Source organism: Myodes glareolus, chromosome 20 (genome assembly GCF_982192425.1).
Source record: "Myodes glareolus chromosome 20, mMyoGla1.1, whole genome shotgun sequence".
NCBI lineage: Eukaryota > Metazoa > Chordata > Mammalia > Rodentia > Cricetidae > Myodes > Myodes glareolus.
In genome coordinates this window covers 43,374,610-43,385,224 of record NC_142045.1, presented here as the reverse complement: position 1 = coordinate 43,385,224, position 10,615 = coordinate 43,374,610, and the positions used below count along the sequence as shown (strand labels likewise).

At 42.3% G+C, this 10,615-nt stretch overlaps 1 pseudogene; it reads left to right on the top strand.

Annotated features, from left to right (window-relative positions):
• Window positions 1-6,692: 6,692 nt before the first annotated feature.
• LOC125394088 (large ribosomal subunit protein eL21 pseudogene) lies at window positions 6,693-7,241 on the top strand (annotated as a pseudogene).
• Window positions 7,242-10,615: the final 3,374 nt, after the last annotated feature.

Genomic DNA, 10,615 nt, shown 5'->3' with positions numbered 1-10,615 from the left:
TATCACCCCAAACATAACCCACTGGAATCTTAAGGCATTTCTTTAAGAAATCAACATATCATACTAATATTATAATTTTAATATATTTTAGTATGCCGATATACTCTTAGTATGTTAATATAATAATATTTTCTGTGTTTATAGCTTCTGTGTGTAAAATGATTTATAATTCTGGTTTCAAAGTTATCTGCATTATACATGGGACTTGTTCCTATTCCATACTTGATAAATTTCAACTATGAAATGGCTTATTCTCCTTTCACCTTCATGTCCCTCCCACTCCTTCTCAAATCCATGATCTCTTATTCTTTAATTATAATTGTTGCACACATGTGTCTGTAGATAGATAGATAGATAGATAGATAGATAGATAGATAGATAGATAGATAGATAGATAGGTAGGTAGGTAGATAGATAGATAGATAGATAGATAGATAGATAGATAGATAGATAGGTAGATAGATAGATGATGTAGGTGGGCCTTCTATGTGATATTCTCATTGGTTAATAAAGAGACTGCCTTGGCCCTTTGATAGGACATAAAATAAGGTAGGCAGAGTAAACAGAATACAATGCTGGGAAGAAGGGAAGTGAGGGAGACGCCATGGAACCAGCCACCAGGTCAGACATGCTGAATCTTTTCCGGTAAGCCACCACCTCGTGGTGCTACACAGATTATTAGAAATGGGTTAACCAAGATGTGAGAGTTAGCTAGTAACTAACTCTCTAGAGATAATGGGCCAGGCAGTGTTTAAATGAATACAATTTGTATGTTGTTATTTCCGGGGCTAAGCTAGCTGTGTGGGAGCCAGGCAGGACGAAAAACAGGCCTGCCCGCAGCTCCTCACTACAGATAGATAGATAGATAGATAGATAGATAGATAGATAGATAGATAGATAGATAGATAGACAGACAGACAGATAGGGATCTGCACTTATAAAAACAACTTGTTGACATCATTTAATGTAGTTCATATGTGTTCAGAGCTCACTCCTAATTACCAGGGGATTCTCCCTCTCGGAGCCATCAGCTGCCTGCAGCTCTCCATCTAGAGAGGAAACTCTGTGAGAATTTTCTCATTCACATTGGCAGAAATTGCATTAGCAAATTAGGCGCAAGTATGAGATAGAAGCTGCTGTGTCATGATCCTGTTCTTGAAATCTAATCTTGAAGAACTTTAAATGAACTACAAGACATAAGGTCCTTGGCATATCCTAGTCTGGTAAAAGTCAGAATGAGTAGAGCGTAGTGTGAGAACCAAGGGAAAGATACCATTATATTAATAATAACAGTAGCAAATGGACATGAAGAAAGGATGGGTCACAGCAAGACTCCCACTCTCACACTCGTCTTATTTGATTAAAAACCTCACAGCAAAACAATAATCTCACAAAACATCCTGTATCAATGATAGTTTACAACATAAACATTTTACAGTGTGTGGCAGATAACCATCATATTCTAATGGGAAAACTAGATAGCTTTTCCCCGTGTTTCTGCCTTTTCTCTGAGCAAACAGACCCATTTGTCTCAACTAATCACAGGTCTTAAAGTTGGGGAGCACATGGTCAGACTCTCAGGTGTCAACCCCGAGACTGAAGGCGGAACCTTTGCTGTTCTCCAAGTGTGAGCTAACACCGTTGGCATGGAAGACACTGGGGGGGGGGGGGTGGAGAGCAGTGTGCTGAGCTGGGTATCAAAAGAAGTCATGATGCCACTCGGGAGGACAGGAGAGGGATTCGTGGAGGACCTGACAGGTCTCCTTAGGCTGATCGTAGTCGGTCGAAGCGAGCAAACGTCACAAAGGGCTATGAGTTCATAGATGTTCCAAGGTAGTGCTCAATCACACGGGTCCCTTCTGAGGGCAGGGAGAAGATGCTGACTCACTTCTCTCTGTAGCTTCTTGTGGGCGTCTTTGATTCGGTTCTCCTGTTGCTAACCTCCACCCCACTCCCAGGACCCTGAGATGATGCGCTGTGGTTCAAGGAGTCCAGCTGGGGTCCTTGGCGAGTGAAACTCTGGGCAACTAAACCACAAGGCAAGACCCTGAACATTGTCCCTGTGTCCTTGGGACAGTGAGGCATCCTGTCTGTGCTGATGAGCTGTTTCCTTCTCTCTCTGCAACATAGCCGCTGTGGCCACAGTGTCCTGTCCCACAGTAGGTGCCTTACCCTCTGCAGCACAGCACTGTGGCCAAAAAGCCCTGACCCACCTTAGGTGCTTTAGCCCCCATGTTCCTTCTGCCTGCCTCATCTCCACTTTGGTTACTAAGGACCCACACCTTCTTCCATCCTCTGCCACACGAGGATGCCTCTCCTTGGAGCATCCAGTCTTGCTGTGCTTTCTGTCTTGAATGCCTCCCCCTGAGATTTTCTGAGGGCCCCTCTTTTCATTTACATTTCCACCAAATATTTCCTCTGTTGAGAGACTTTCCCTGGCCCTGCCTAAGGTAGCATCTGCTTAGTTGGCTCCACCGCCCTGATCATTTTATTTATTGATACCAATTTGCCCGTCTGATGTGTTGCGCTTACTCAGCTGCACACATCCTCTTGAAACATCTTCCATAAGACATACAAGGGCTATTTTCTTATTCATGGCTGTCTCTAGGGAACAGACTGGTAGCTGGGACACGCCTTCCTCATTATGTGCTTTTAGACACCATTTTCATAAATTTAAGAAAATGGTAAAGGCAGCTAAAACATCGAGCATTTGTTTTCCTGTCCTTGAGCTATTAATAACTTAATTTCACCGTGTCTTTATTTGTAACCCACAGGAGAGATCTGCATGCATAAGAAGGCTTTAATATTAAATGGCCCACACGAAATAGTATATCATTGTGGGAAAGAAGACTTGCTGTGTTTGTAATATAGCAAAAAAGTAATAACTCAGCATGCATGTTTTATAAAAACCAAAAATATCATTTTCTTTCGCAATGTTTAAAAAGTATCTCTGTCAAAAAGGAGGGGGATCTGCAGAAACCTTGGACTTAGGTGATTCCAAGCACCCACCCACAGCCTTTTGCTTCCGTAGCCGTGATTTCCACTGTTGCTCAGGACAAACCTGACTTCATGGATTTCTCATAAGGAGAGGGCTCTCCTCTATGCTTTTATTGCTGCTTTACAATTGTTATGGCAATTGAGAAACAGATACAAATTGTGTATTAACTGAAGCTTGTGGGATTATTTAGGCTATCTGTTTCTGCACAATAGCCCATCTCTCTGGGAGGCAGGATGACTATTCTTATCCTTCAGGAATAAGAGAGACCTGCAGCAGAATATGAGAGCTGTGTGTGCAAACCCATGCTTCAGACCACAGCAGGACACGCAGCCTGTGTGTGAAAACCCATGCTTCGGGCTACAGCAAGACATGAGAGCTGTGTGTGCAAACCCATGCTTCAGTACACGTAGTCTGTGTGTGAAAACCCATGCTTCAGGCTGCAACAGGACATGAGAGCTGTGTGTGCAAACCCATGCTTCAGGCTGCAGCAGGACACAAGAACTGTATATACAAATCCATGCTTCAGGCTGAAATGTTAATCTTGACTCTTTCCTGCTGTAGAATAATGGATTTTGTGGTGGTGGAGCAAGGACCGCCTTATAAAGTTCAGATTCACAGGTGGACGACAAGCAGACTAACGTTTCAGCTCTTACTGTAAAAGAAGCACAATTGAGTCCTGTACAGTCACTTCAAACATTGCAGACTGTGGGATATCACCACTGCCACAAACCTGGGGCTTTGTCTTTAGGCTTTGGCAAGCTTCTGAGATTAATAGATAGCAAATAATTTTCAGTATGTTGAATGCTACATTTCATGATTAGCAAAAAGTATTTGTACATCCACTGACAATTGCACTGTATACATTCACAATTTTTCCCCCAAGAAACCCTTTATTTTTATGAAGGAACATAAATATCCCTTTAATTAAATCCATTCTCATGTATGTGAGTGTGTGTGAGTGCATGAATGAGTGTGTGTGTGTGTGTGTGTGTGTAGCATGCATATAGAAGCCAGACTAAATGTCAGGTGCCCTCTTGTAGCACTATCTGCCTTATTGCCTGGAGTCAGGGTCTCATTTGGAACCAGAAATTTACTGTTTTTACTAAGCTGGGTACCAATGAGCTCTCAACATCATCTGTATCACTGTCCAAAGCCATAGTAAAACCATGTACAGCCATACCTGGCTTTTTACACAGCTGTGTGGATAAAACTCAGATCCTTACAGCAGGGAGAGGAGAAGTCTTACCCACTAACCCATCTCACCAGCTTGTCAGCTTTGATAGCTATTACATTTGAAAGTGTGGAAAGGAGAGAACCAGAGGCAAACTTCCCATACACATGAACACACGGACGTATAAACATATGTGTTTATACTTACAAGTGCGTGATGCACACTGTATGTGTTCTACATTAATTTACAACATAGGTTTCAATGAGTCCCATGCATTTAAGAAAGATTAGTGAATTCTTATTTTAAGAGTTTTCCCCTCAAGTATTTATGTGTACCACCTGAATCTCCGGTGTCCAAGGAGGCCAGAGAGGGTTTCAGATGCCCTGGAGCTGGAGTGACAGATAGCTGTGAGTCACTATGTGGGTATCAGCAAGTGCTCAGAGACCCTGGGCCATTTCTCCAGCCCCAAATCCCTTGCATTTAATCTTCCATTTCGAGTTTCTTCTCCTCTTGTCAAGCACTAAACAGCAGCAATCCCAAGCCAAAGATTTAAAAACATAAACTAAAACTTCTGTTGATAAAGGTAGGGCCAAATAAATGCAATTATGATTTGTTAATGTGTTATTATTTAGGAAGTACTTAAGGAATAGATCTCCCTACAGAGATCAGATTAATGTGCAGTTCCAGTTATCAGCACTTTAGCAAGACATGAAACCCCTGTCTTCCCTGTCTGCTCTCATCTGGACCAGTTATGGCTGTTTCTTCTGCAGCCATTCCCATCCCAAGAAGGAAGAACACATCACTGATAAACCCCCCATGTGGGAGAAAAACATCCCCCCTCAGGGAATCTGGCATTTTCCACATCTGTGATCTTTCCTTAGCTCCCCGGCTAAAGATGACTTGTAAACCCCACATACATCCTAGCAGAGTGGGGGTAGAAATGGATGACCAACACTTAAAATTCTTAAAGTAGCTTTAGGTCGGTGGCTTTCACACTTTCAAAAAGCAAAGTTTCTTTAAAAGAACTGCCCCCCCCCCAAAAAAAGTTGTTGTGACATAGTACAGCTGGAATCTAGTCTACGCACAGTTCCATCAGGAAGCCTCTTCTGTACAGTAGGCTCTAAAGAATACATCAAAATGGTCCAGCAAGTGTCTCAGGAACTCCAAGTGCCTCGTCCTTAGGAAAGGTGACAGTGAACCCTCTTCTCACCCAGTTACAGCAACATTTCCACAGCAAACCACTCTCATTTGCAACGCAAATCTTTTCACATATCTGGGTGCCTCCTCTTCTATTGCAGATGAACGGCAAGAGGTAACCAGCCTCTCCCACTTTTAAGTACGGTTCTGGTATTGAAAGCTAACAGAGCTGAAAGTTGAATGGGAGAGAGCTCCGCTCCAGTATTCATTCTTTTCTTTGTGTTCTGAAAGGGCCCCGTGGAAGAAACGTGATAGAAATGCCCTGGCGTTCCTAATGGAGGGAAGTTAAAGATGCGGCTAGAAAGACTGGCTTGCGGCTGCTTTGTGGCTCAACAGGCCGCCGAGGGTGCTTTCAAAGGGAGAGCCCGAGGCGAAGGCAAGCCTGCAACTCCTCAGACCCTGCAAAGGCTCATTGGTCCGCAGAAAGGGCCTTTTAAAGAAACTCTCTGCTCCAAGAACACAGATCCTTCATCAGGATGGCAGCGATGCTTGAAGGAGGCATACAGGCAGCATCCAGCCCTGCATCTGGAAGCCAGAGGCATTCACAGGAGAGCAGGCTGCACGGAGCGTTCTTATTGGCGCTAAAGGTTGAGTCTTTAAAGTATTTGTTAATTAGAGCACTGATTTGAGCATCTTGGGAATTCACTGTTACAAACGGGACACTGGATTCCTCTGGAAAATGACTAATGGTGTCTTATCAGACATTCTCAGGCTTAGCTTCAGTACATAGAAAACTCTCAGGCCGGATTCATCTGCCTCGCTCTCTACACCAATTCTCTCGGCTCCGGTGTGGATAAATGACATTTACTGGAAAGACTATCTCCTTTCTTCTAAACTAATAGAAACATTTTTTTCTGACTTTAAGCCCGTGTGTGTGTGTGTGTGTGTGTGTGTGTGTATGTATGCAGGTGCCAACAGAAGCCTACTGAGAGTACCAGATTCTCCTGGAGCTGGAGTTAGGGGTGACCATGAGACACCCCGTGTGGGTGCTGGGAACCAATTTCCTTTTCTCTTAACTTCTGAGTCATCTCCTCAGTCTCTGATTCTGCCATTTAATGTGCTTAAAATGATTTATTATTTATTATTACAGAATATTCATTTTAGTGATTACCTAAAATAAAGGCGCTCTTACAAAGCTCAGATCTTCAGAAGTACATGCCGCCACTCATGTTTAATCAGCAAAGGAGCAGACTATCACAATACATGCTGGGGCTAAAGCCTTGACAGGACAGAGCCCTTTCCCAGGACTCTAGTGTTATAGGGCACATGTGGCATAGATCATAGGCTGAGTAAAGAGTTGACTTCGGCTTTTCGATCACGGTAGCCATCTTTCAGTAACTCGCCAAAATGACAAACACAAAGCGAAAGAGAAGGGGCACTCTCTACATGTTCTCTAGGCCCTTTAGGAAACATGGAGTCGTTCTTTTGGCCACATACATGCGAATCTACAGGAAGTGTGATATTGTAGACATCAAGGGAATGGGCACTGTTCAAAAAGGAATGCCCCATAAATGTTACCATGGCAAAACCGGAAGAGTCTACAGTGTCACCCAGCATGCTGTGGGCATCACTGTAAACAAGCAACTTAAGGGCAAGATTCTTGCCACAAGAATTAATGTGTGGATTGAACACACCAAGCACTCAAAGAGCAGAGACAGCTTCCTGAAGCGGGTGAAGGAGAACAACCAGAAGAAAAAGGAAGCCAAAGAGAAGGGCACGTGGGTTCAGCTGAAGCGCCAGCCTGCTCCACCCAGAGAAGCACACTTTGTGAGGACTAATAGAAAGGAACCTGAGCTGCTGGAGCCCATTCCCTATGAATTCATGGCCTGATGTACAAAAAGAAATAAAAGACCTGGACTGTAAAGGGTTAAAAAAGAGTTGACTTTGAAGAAACAGAGAAACTTTCACTTAGTTAAGTAATAAGATCAATGCATGATGTAGCTATCAGACCTAAGGAAGGACTGGCAGAAGAACAGACTACACAGCTTTGGTTCCTTGAGATGAGCCTGAATCACACTGGAAACCCTATGGTTGGAGCAATAGAGCCCGCTCGCTTTGCTCAGACTTGAAGGCTGCTGGCTGGGAGGATTCTTAGGCAGAAGGCATTGAGTTCATCCTTAGCACTGATTTTAAAAAAAAGAGCAATGATAACACAATAAATAGAAAGGCATGATTTATGTAGTTAGCCTATTCTTCATAGTACTGAAAACCCAGTTAGGACAAAATAGAACACAGACAAAATAGGACATCTCACAGAACAGATGACATGGTGATGCAGGTCTGCTAACCTGGCCCTCTAGAGACAGAAGGACCGTGAGTTCAAGGCCAGCTTTGGTCCATACAATAGTGAAGTCATTGACACATTATATATGTATTTGTATGACACATTCCTTTAGAATCATGAAATATGCTCTTCTATCGGACACTCATTTTCATCTTTAAACTAAATACACAATTTTCCACAAATATTTTATATTTTTTAACATAAAAGTCTTTAAAATTTCACAGTCCTGTGGTATTTTTCTCATAACAAGATTTTTCGTGTTAAACAGTGGAATTGGCTTTCATGGAAACATTAAGATGAGTAGATATATAAAGCTCTCTTACCTCCCAGTTAATAGTTTTGAAAATGGCCTTGCACTCAGCACCTTTGTGCCACTGGAGGGCTGGTGAGACACCAACTTCAACAAGGCAAGGTTATTCTGTAAATATTTCATCTTGTCCATTTTCTAGTTAACTATAACTGGACATTCAGTTTGCTAAAAAATGTTCAAAGAATACCACATACTTCAATATTTTGTTTTATATAAGTAAGAAAAAATAAGAAATGAGAAAGTAATGTTTGTGCAATGAAGAAGAATATACAGTACAGTGATAACTATCCTCCAGAAAGGACAGGGAAGAAGGCAGTGGAAGAAAGTTAAAATAACAAGTTTCTGAACATTACATTTTAGTGTGCCGTTGACTTTTGAACCACGTTAAAATTTCATCTACTGAACAGTGAAACAAAGTTTTAAAAGATCAACTCCAAATTGCACCTAATCATAAACAAATAGCTTGCTACATTTCAGACTTCAAATAACAACATACAAAAAAACCATCAATGCATCCAAACAGCCTCAGAGAGAACCATCTGCTAGGTGCCTGACTGTTAGCAATGAATGCAGAGACCTCAGTGGCTCTGTTGATAACTGTGGCTTGAACACAGTTAATCCAGTATTTTATATTAATATAGACCAGAGCTCAAAGGAAAATGAATGTTAAGAGCTGGAGTGCTCAGGATTGAAAGAAATTATGTGGAAGTTGACAAATAAGTGAGAGGCTAAGAGACTGGATTTGATGTAAACCCAGCACTTGTGAATCTGATGCAGGAGGATAGCAAGTTCAAACCAGCCTGGGTTACATAGTGAGACTTTATCAAAAAAGAGAAGGAGGAGGAGGGAGGGCAGGAGGGAGGGAGGACTTGAGGAAAGAAAGGACTACATACAAGAAACAGTAACAAAAAGAAAGAGTAAGACACAAGAACATTATGTGTGTATTTGTGGGGTGTGTGCGTGTGTGTGTGTGTGTGTGTGTGCGCGTGCATGTGTGTCCATGCCTGTGCTATACTGGGTTTTCTTGTTTTTTCTCAAGAGCCTATTAACCATGACATCCCAAGAGCAGTGTAAATGCCTAGAACACAGACTTAGAATTTTTAATGTCGTTTTACAGTAAAGAATACCAAGAGTCTAAAAAGCAGACAGTGTGAGACAATCATTGAGCAGTTTGAATGCACCATCCTGAGGTTTTATGCTGTGCAACCTTGGCAGACACACTAAATCCATTCCCTACCATGAAAATGAGATACTGTCATTGCTAATGTGTGTGCAGTATTAGCCGTCCAGCGGGCAGTTTTCTAAGATAACGTCTCTTTGCACTGGCTTCTTAGGAGTTGCTAATATGAGATCAGAAATTATAAAATCTTAAATATTTATTTTCACCTTTAAATATCTTGAAATTTAAGAAGCATAAAACTCAAGCCAGACTTTTATTTTCTTATTCTTTAAAGGAATTCTTTAGCAAAAAAAAAAAAATGAAAAAATCTATAATATCCCGGAGTATTGGCTCACCCTGGTGTTCCTAGCACTTGGAAGGTTGAGGCAGGAGGGTTAGTTGATTTGGAGGTCAGAACGTGGCGCCATTATGGATTCTAGAACAGCATAGGGTACACTGGGCTGCAGTGAGACCATGTCTAGAAAGAAAAAAGAAAAAACAATTTAAAGGGAAAAGATATCAATGTCCCAGAAGGAAAGGGACACAGGACACCATTGTGGAGTCACCTCCTCAGTGAGGTGATATAAATCGAGGGACTTGAACCTCATTGAGCTGTAGTGCTACTCCATGTTTTCACTCAGATTAGAATGGGGTTCAACAGCACCCCATGGGAACAGGCAAGCATTCTAACCCTTTTGGAGAAGCCCCATAGAATTTGATGCTGCCTTCGGGGATAACGGCCCAACATTACCGTCTCCTAAGGAAGTCTCTGCTTACTTTCAGTAGCTACTTGACAGCTTCTTTGATAAATATCTTTTCATTCCAACTCTTCTTTCAGGCTCTTCGGAACAGCCAGGCCACCTCTGCTTTTCAGTGCAGGGTAAACAGTTACTGAAAGATTTCTCAGGACTTTATGTTCGCAAAGTTTTCATTGTAACCTACTGCCCCGTCATCTTGGCTTTTGTTTATCATACTAACAATGGAATCGATTACTAATTGTATCAAAAAAGCCAGGTTTTGTCTTTTAGGGTGGTGCTTGGTCATGAGACACTGTTGAGCAGAACTCACACCCACACCATTTTCTCTCCCAAACCATAAAACGAGGGGTAAGGTGCCAAGACCTCATTGCTTCACAGATCTGTTCCGGGGTTTGTTGTGTTGTTGATACGCAGCTCTAAGTCCAGGCTCCTGACATTGACTCCGGAGTTAGAGTTGACGCAGAAATACTGAATAAATGAATGATTGCTTTGTTGATAAAGTGCCAGGGACTTGGGGAATATTTTCAGCAAAACAAACACTTCCACCAAATACGTGCACCTCAACCAAGGGCTGCTCCTGAGGGGCCGTGAAAGGAAATGGCTACTGGGGTGGGGGAGGGGCCGCAAACACAGACGCAGTCACTGAGAAGACGACATTCCCGACAATTCTATTTAATTTATAGATTGTCCTGAGAGAGATTACAATGACCAACGTGAAACCTCCAAATTTCTTTTTCA